The sequence below is a fragment of the Watersipora subatra genome, chromosome 10 (genome assembly GCF_963576615.1).
Source record: "Watersipora subatra chromosome 10, tzWatSuba1.1, whole genome shotgun sequence".
In the NCBI taxonomy this organism is placed as follows: Eukaryota; Metazoa; Bryozoa; class Gymnolaemata; order Cheilostomatida; family Watersiporidae; genus Watersipora; species Watersipora subatra.
Window position 1 is genome coordinate 45,060,964 of NC_088717.1, and position 10,171 is coordinate 45,071,134.

Here is a 10,171-nt window from a genome sequence, read left to right on the forward strand (position 1 = left end):
TATCATGATATCTGTAGGCCTTCTAACTCTTTCAACAAATCAAAATGCTCGACCTTTTGCCGGGCATTAAAATTTTGACAAAAACATGCTTGAAGGCAAAACATTATAAAATTTTCGATGTAAATGCATTATGCTTAGGAAAATACTACTCATAATATTTTCTTATGACATTGACCTTTACTTACATGAACTAGATAAAAAAACTTGGCAGCAAACTTCGATTAGTACGCTAAACGTTAAATGAATCTCTAAAACGGCTGAGCTAAGAAAGCTTATTATGTGAAGTTATGCAGACATTTGCTGTGAAGTTGATCCATTTTAAGACAAAACATACTTTGACTAACCAATTATTATTTAATTTTTAATACCAAAACATGGTGACAGTAAAAAAAATATCTGGAAACTTTATATCATGAAAGAATCTCCTATAATGCAAACTTCCGCTAAGATAAATTCCTAAAAGATAAAAGTTAAAAAAATTATCTCAATAGCCATGCCCTTTAGCTCCTTTTAAAACCTAACCTGTTTTGTATACTGCAAATAGATATGTAGGCAGTGTTCCATAAAACAGCTTCTTGATAAATTGTTCTTAACGTCTTAACGTGTTCTTCTGCTTGTTCTGCAAAACTCATACTACTCGAGTACAAGGCAATGAGTATATATATTTTTCAAATATATATACTATAATAATATATATATACTATATATATGTGTACGGTTTTGAGAAATATATATACTATATTAATATATATATATATATATATATAATTGGGTAAAAATGAAAGTTAAAGTTAAGTTTAAAACAACTTTATTACTAATAGTTTCATATTGCCATGCAATAATCATCAGATAAAATTGTTAGCACTGAAAACGACTTATATATAGATGGAAATAAAAGCGTAGGTCTTAAAATACCTAAATACACCACTGATACGTAGGATTAAAATTAGCAAGCAACACGATTTAAAGCCTCAACAAAGCAGAAGTTTAAAAGTTAAGTCTTAAAATTGCTTAAAAGGAATTTGCCAGCATGTCTACATGTTGAAACTAGTTCGCAGCGTTTGTTTAAGGTAGCAATGTTAGGATTGTATATAATATAAAATTTCTCATACAGACATAGGTTGCATCTGCCTGTGGTCTTGTTGTATGATATAGCTCTTTTGACTATGCTCCACTTGATGTTATATTCTATATAACATCAAGTGGAGCATATATATTATATATATTATATAATATATATGCTCCACATATAATATATATATATAATATATATGCTCCATATATAATATATATTATATATCAATATATTATATATATTAATATATAATATATATATTAATATATAATATATTATATATATATATATATACTATATATATATATATATATATATATATATATATATATATATATACTCATATATATATATTCATGCAGTGCCACTTTATGAGTCAACCTCAAATGTGGGATACATGGAAAGGATGCGTCAGCTGTGAATAAACATGCGTCCTGAAATGTCACTAACCGCTAAACAACTTATAGCTCAGAAGAGCAATATAATCAAGCGTCGCCTCATATCAGAACTTGAGGCCGACGAAATTAGGCAACAGTTCACCTAAATAATCTCGACCAACGAGAAGTGCATACCAGCACACACAGTCACACATACACAATCTTGTGTTGAATCACGGTTTGAAGAAGACGTGTACTTTGACCTTGACCCAAGGGTGAAAGAGCTTGCGGAAAATATCATCAACAAAATGCCAGCTGATAATGATTATGAAAGCAGGGTACCACCACAGAGAGTTAGCAAGGCCATATTTAAGAAGCTGTTAGAAGACATTAATTTGGCAACTGGAGTCAATCTTAACTGGGTCGATCAGTGAGACTAATGCCCTAATCTACAGTACGGCAACTGTCCTCTTAGAAGAGATATTAAGGTATTAGGTCACTGTATTAGGTCGATATTAGGTATTAGGTATTAAGTCGCTGTCAACAAGGCTCCAAGCCAATCCGTTTTGGCAGATTAGGCTACAAAAGAAGATCAAAGATAAGCGTAAAAAAGTGAGTAGGTTCAGTGAGAAATCTAAGCACAGTTTGAAACGTCCAAAAAGGAAAGCCACAATGGAAGCTCTAGAATCTGCCAAACAGCAGCTAGTGGCACCCTTGGCATGACTGATGCGGTACACCGAAGAGCGGAATAACGAGAGAATGAACAAACAAACAGTTCACCAATAACTCATCAAGAGTGTATTCTAAGCTCAGAGGTGAACTATGGAGGCCAATGCCAGATCCTCCCAAATCCAGCTCCTCAAAGTTCTACTAGAAGGACATCTGGAAAAAAAAGGCTACTCATAACACCACTGCAAATTGGCTGAAGAGGCTTAAAGAGAGCCACTGACACACTGTGGCTCAGCAAAGATTCACCATCAGCAAGGTGGACATCAAGTGCAGAGTGCAGCGTATGAAGAACTTAGCAGCACCTGGCCATGACATGATTCAAGCCTTCTGGTTGAAGAAGTCGACATCACTTCACACTAAAATGGCAAAGCAGATGGAATGCTTAATAGACAAATGTGACCGTACGGAATGGCTGACCAAATGAAGAACTGTACTTTTGATGAAAGACCCAAAGCAAGGACTGAATTTCCAAAAACTATCGATTAATAACATGCTTGGCCACCACCTGGAAAGTGCTTTCAAGAATATTTGCAGACAAACTGGAAGAGCACATGAGTCACTATATAACAAGTGCTCAGAAAGAAATTGATCGCAACACCCGAGGAACCAAACATCAGTTGCTGGTGGATTGGACAGTCTGTCATGACAGCAGAAGAAGGCATACAAATCTTTCCATGGCTTGGATTGATTATCAAAAGGCTTATGACTCAATTCCCCATAGTTGGATACTTGAGTGCCAAAGGTTTTACAGTGTTCACCCTGCCCTTGTGGCGTTCATCAAGATGTCAATGATCAAATGGAAGACGGAACTAGAAGTTTATGGGAAAAATTTGGCAGGTGTCAAAATTAAGTGAAGCGTCTATCAAAGTGACTCCTTATCATCGCTGCTTTTCTGCATATGCCTAAACCCTCTAAGCAATATGCTGGAAAAGACCCAATGTGAGTACCCGTTTAAAAGTGGCACCAAGATAAACTATCTCTTCTACATGGATGACACCAAGCTGTACGCTAACGACATAAAGGACATTAATTCGCTAACACACTTTGGTCAGGTATAAAGCAAAGACATCGCAATGACTTTTGGTAATGAGAAATGTGAAAGGCTAATTCTCAAGAAAGACCATTCTGTGCTCACAGAAGGCCTAAAAGGACCATATGGTACCATCAAAGATGTACAAGAAGGGTAAATTACTTGGGGATTATGCAAAGCGACACACCAACCATGAAGCCGAAGTACGACACAAAGCCATTACCAATTAGAAAAAAGCGTTCAGCAGCTTTTATGAATGCAGGTCAATGCCAGAAGTCATGGCAATAAATACGTACGTGCTGCTAGTAATAAGATAGCCTGCAGGCTTAATAAAGTGGACCGAGGAAGTCATCAAGAAAACATACATAGCCACTCGCAAACTGCTGACCATGCATGGAGCACTCCATGTAAAATCTGATGCTACTAGATTGTATATCGATAGGAAAGATGGAGGTAGGGGACTCAAAAGTCTGAGATGGCCTCCATGGCCTTTTCAGATAAGTTACAAACTGAATTTCAAATGGCTGCTCCGACAATGGAATTCCACAGTGATGATGAAGATCTTGACTGGCACATGAAACCCTTTCGTGGTGCTTACCACCGACAAATGTCTAAGGTTGGTAATCTCCAACAGACATATAGGTGGCTGAACAAAAGAAACCTTAAGGCCAATAGAGAGTCACTACTCATGGCAGCCCAGGAGCAAGTTCTCCCAACAAAGCAATTCCAAACCAAAATTTTCTACATTATAAACAATCCTAGATGCACACTGTGCAAAGATGCAATTGAGACTAACTAACACAGTGGTTCCCAACCTGGGAGAATTTCACTCTAGGGGAGAATTTGGCATTTTAAAGGGGGAAATTTTAGTTTTTATAATTTTGCATTTCGCGAACAAACTTTCAAGTCTTAACAAATTCCTAGATGCATTTTCTGTTCTCATTCCTCTTTCATTACATGTATATTCTGGCTGGGGTAGACCCAGTGCCTTTTACTGCACATCCATTGTAATACAGTCTGCATGTAGGTACTGTAAATGTAATAATCTTTGCCAAAAATTTGGAAAAATTCCAATAAGCCAGCTTGACCTTAATTAATGACCTTAGTAACTAAGGTCAAACTAAGGCTTAGTTTGACATTGTGCTGCTCACAGTGCACACATATTTGACACAAGTACACACTCACTTATCAACTACTGCATCACATGTTAAAGACAAAAATCTGTAAGATTCTTTGTACAAGTATAATAACATATATGCTCACATTATTGTTTCCTATTATCACTCATGCTATTTCTTACTTGCTTTTTAGCAAGTAAGTCACATAATCATGCATCTATAGTAGTAGACCAAATAAAAATATTTATACAGTCACAAATGATTATTATTGTACAAACAGATTATAGGTCGTTTATAATATTTTTCAGCCGCCGTTTTATTTTTACAACTATTAGTTAGTGCAAGGTGTCAAAGGCAAAGAAACTAACTTACACTGAGAGTTACTTGGATTATGGGTTTTCGTATTTTATGAAAAACGTTCTTCGGCTTCCGCAATGTGTGATCCTACTTCTCTGAGCTACCTTCAGAAAAAAAGAAGATGCTCAACATCACACAAAATCTATTTTAAAACACTGTTGAAGAAATTCCAGAGGAGCTACAATAGGAGTTTATTGAGTTGGTTAACATTTCTGCACTGAAAGATGATCTCAAATCAATGTCTATAGACCAGTTTTGGCTCTTAGCAAGAAACATTTCTCCACTCATTGCTGAAAAGGCAATAAAGATTCTGATGCCATTCAATAATGTTTTGACATCCTTAAACAATGGTAAATGTGCTCTTGGCATCTTTTTAGATTTTAGTAAAGCCTTTGACACAATACATTATAACATATTGTACTCAAACTCCACAATCTTAATTTTGACATCACCACAATTAACTGGATCAAAAGCTATCTAACCGAACGTAAACAACACACTATTATTGGTAACACTTTATCTTCCATACTAGATTTAACATTTGGCGTACCTCAAGGTTCCATTCTTGGTCCAACTCTTTTTTTAATATACATAAATGATTTAACACATGTCACCAACTTTTTCACACCTTTGCTCTATGCAGATGACACTAATCTCTTTTTCGAATCCTCTAAAATCAACGAGCACATGGATTGTTTAAATAACGAACTTCTCGCTATTCAAAACTGGTGCACTTCTAACAAACTCACCTTAAATGTTGATGACTAATTTCATGTTACTAAAAAACCCCCAAAATAAATTTTATCTAGATAACACTCATCCATTTTTCATTTTCAACAAACCAATTTGTCAGATTTATCAAACTAAATTCTTAGGTATTTTCATTGATTCTAATCTCACTGAGAAAAAACACATCGAATATTTACTAAAAAAACTGAGACCCTTATCAGGCTTACTCTACCGCACATCCGAATATTTACCCTGCAAACCTCTGCTTTTATTATACAATTCTATGGTTAATTCTAAACTTTCATATTGCATTGAGGCATGGGACAATGCACCTCCTACCCATCTTACAAATTTAATAACACTTCAAACACGCATGATAAGGACCATTCACAAAAAACTCGCCTTCCCTACACCAAACCTCTTTTCAAATCATCATCCATACTACCTATCAGTTCACTATATTCATATCGCATTGTACTTTTAGCTCATCAAGAACTTCATTGTAATTACATCCCTCGCACAATACATCAAACCCGATTCTCAAATTCCTGTCAAATTCTCCCACAATCTTCTTCCCGTGCAGGCCATCACAGGGTGGATTTCCAACAAGCCATTTTTTGGAATCAACTCCTTAAGTCTGTTAAAAGCATAGAGAAGATGGTCAGTTTCAAGAGAACTCAGGTTGTATCTTTTTGACATGTGAATAAAATCGATGACGACAAGCCCAACGCCCCGACTAGCTATGCTATTGCGTATTATGGGCTTCATCACTCCTCCAGCTTTTTTTTTGCTCAACTAATTTCATTGATGAAAATAAATCGCAAATCGCAAAAAGAACTGTACCTACATATGCGAAGTAGGATTTTCATCAAGGCTGTACCTTAAAAATGAGAAAAAAAATCGACTTGACCTTGAGAGCGACTTGAGATGTGCATTATAAAAGACGAAGCCTAATTTGTGTAAACTTGCACAGAGGCGTCAGCTGCAGCCGTCTCATTAAAATTCATAGTCTCACCCCACACCTGTTGAGTGTACCGGAATAACAGTAATGTTGACGTGATTTATTACTATATATGCTACTCTCAGTTATTTAACATATATATATGTATATATATATATGCATAATATATATAGGCTGCTGACCTACATACATGTACCTTTTTGTGTAGCCCCTTCAGTGGATACAATATAGTATAGGTTCACACTTGACTTTTTCCAAGGGGGGAATTTGTATTTGAAAATTTTGCAAAGGGGTAAAAGCAAAAAAAAGGTTGGGAACCACTGATCTAACAGTTCATCAGTGGATGCAAGCATGCAGCTAGCAAAAATACATACACTGAGCGACATAATCATATTGCAGGTGTTGTAAACAGAAGTCGATATAATGATTTCGGCCTTAATACATCACAACATTGGTGGGAAGTTCTTGGTATGGTCAATGAAAATGACCGCGCTAAGATCCTCTGGGACTTCTACATTTAGACTGACAAACATGTCTTAGCAAACCGATCAGATATAGTGGTGGTGGACAAGGAGAACAAGAGGGCTACTATAATAGATATAGCAGTACCCAATGACTACAATATAGCCAGCAAAGAAAGAATAGAGAAATATCTCCCTCTTGGAGAAGAGATCGAAAAATGCTGGGATGTAAGAACAACTGTAATTTCAGTAGTCATTGGGGCACCGGGCGCAATAACACCTGCGCATAAAATGTGGTTTGCCCAAATACTGACAGCAATCAACTCAAGTGAGTGGCAGACAAGTGCGCTATTGATAACAGCAAAGATCTGGAGGCGAGTGCTCAAACTCCCAGGTCTCTGATAGAAGACCCGAGTTAGAGCAGAAATTACCCCCAATATGGGCTAACCGGGGTGAGAGACCAATTATTATATATATATATGTATATAAATATACATAAATATATATATATATATATATATATATATATTTATAGTTACCTTTGCTATCTAGAGACTGATTCTAACTGGCTGCTTTTCACACTGCTATTTATTCTTATCTTTAATGGTGTCAGTTGGTCAGATAAACTAGAACTCGGTCAAGCGTGAGCTCAGCCTTTCCTGCTGTGTAGTGTGAGAGCAACAGTTTGCGATGAAAAGGATCTGATTTGTTCTCTTTGATTATGTGCAACCGTATTGCAATCGAAAATTACACAGAAAGCGATTTGATCCAGAAGGCGATTTGATTGCCTATTGTTCATATAAAAATACTACATTAGCTTTAAACATTGTTATCTAAGTAGATCTGTCTAAACTTTCAACACCGGATCTTTTAATACTGCTCCATTAGTTTATTTGATAACTATCTTGGTTTGAGAAGCCGCCTGTAACTAGTTATTTCTATTGATTCTAGTGTGATTCTATTAAACTGGGTCAGTGCATTTGTGAGCTTCTCTGTTTTCGTTGAGCTTTATAGTAATAGCTAAATTTACTAAGCTCCGATTGCGATAAAATCACTCATCATCTAGGGGAACAAATCAGACCCCATTCACCTCAAACTTTTGCTAGCACACTACACAGCATTGAAGGCGGAGCTCTTGCTTGACTGGGTTCTAATTTATCTGAACCACTGGCACCAATACAGATAAGAACAAATAGCTGCGCAAAAAGCAACCAGTTAGAAACAGTCTCTAGACAGCAAAGGTAAGCTTTAGCTAAGAGTTTGGAAATACCTGATTTCATTGGAACTGAAAATGCAGAAAGACAACAGTTTCATATTTTGCTATTGTGCCTTACAAAGCTTTTATTATTATGAGAAATGTTAAATAAAATACTCACTGTTCAACTACCCTCTTACAATCAAATGCACTCAAATAAAAACAAGCCAAACATTTTAATTACCTCATTAGCTAAATCTAGTGTACGATGTAGAATTTGTTGCATGTATAAGCGAAATATATATTTAAGCATCTTGGATGGAAATATTGATATTAGATTCTAATAATGATCCAACAAAACTGACAATAAGTGATATTATGCCAAGACTACAATATAACCGATTATAGATTGTTTTCACAATAATGCTATAACTCTATTAAATATTTTTAAAACCTGCCAATAATAGTCATTTTTTCCATATTAAAACCCCAAAATAATATTTTCTAGTCTATTAATAAAACAGTACAATCCATATAGAAAAACAAGAGTTAGGTGGAATGAATATTCTAAAATAATGAATGATGAATGAAAAATCACCAAAAAATATTTTTCACTGCAATAACCAGACATATCACAAAACTCTTAATTGGTATCGCTTTCTAGCTCATAAAATTCTGTATTCTCATTCTGTACATTTTTACCTGGTTCCATAAATATTTTAGCTGCATGATGAACTTGAGCAACTAGTGGTTTGCAAAAAAATAAGTTTGAACTTTGATGAAAAAAATTCTTCTAAAATTCATTTGGGAATAGCTTGTTAAATTATAAAAAATATTTACAGCCACTTTTCTGCATCAAAATATAACAAGGGATAAAAGATTATACCCAATTGTGTAAGTGGTTGATAGTTATAATTTGTTTGGAATCAGTGTTTACCACTAACCTAAATATTAACATCTTCAGTGTTATACCCTGGGTTTCATTCTTAGTTTTGCGTCAATAAATAATTCTAGTTAGCAGTGAAAAACGTAATCAAAAGAATAAAAAATCTGAAAATAAAGAGTTTGAAGATAAAGTGTAATGCATTTCAAACAGCCATTAACAAGGCAGTAAAATATTTACCATCTAAGGTTTCAAAAAGACTTTTGTTTAACTAAAAAATCAGTTTGAGTATTGAAAATTACAGATTTTGATTGGTAATAGGTTCCTGGTGTAGTTATCTAACGTTGGTGTGTTTAATGAATAGCGAAAAAAATATTACTTCAGCATATTTTTGGTTATTAATTTAGTTTTCTGTTAAAATCGATCATCGAAAAGATTGGCAATGACGAAAAAACTTATTAAACTGCTATAAGCCAAAGGAAACGTTTATGAATTTTCAGCAACAGTGTAGTTGTTACCTATTCAAAATGTTTTTGGTTTTATCTTTTAGAATTTGCGAGTTACATTAAAAACGAAAACTCTCAAACTGCAACATGGAGTTGAAGCTCACCGTTGTTATAATTGGTAAGTTCTAATTATTCTTTTAGAATTGCAAAATAGTTAATTTAGTGTATTGCTAAAATAACAAAAAAATGTTTGTGCTAAACACGACAGTGTTGACAACAATTGTTTAAACACAGCCGTGTTATTGTCCTTGAAGCAATAACACAGCCGTGTTGAAACAAAACATGAATGTGAATTGGATTAGCTATGAATTGACTAGTTGGCTAACTTGACAATGTTCATAGCAGCAAATATTATGTTAGGATTGGGACCAGACCTGCCAACCCAAGAGTGGGGCAATGCGTGAGATTTGGTTTTGGGGCAATTGATGTATCAATGATAGTATATATAAAATTATGGAAATTGGGGCAAAAATCTCACGCATTTCTCACGCATTTTCAGTTTTTCTTTGGGGTGATTGCGTGAGTCTCACGCCCAATGCCAATGCGTGAGAGTTGGCAGGTATGATTGGGACCGATGGCTGAGCCATTCGTCACACTCCAATTACTTCACAATGTCCTACAAAACTAGGAATTGATTAGGGTGAAGCCAACTTGGCAAGTTCAAAGCCAGCAAATACATGTAATTCATCTTAATGCTGTTTATCACACCTGTCAGTGTAGCTAAGTTGCCTCACTTAAGCCTGGTTCCCA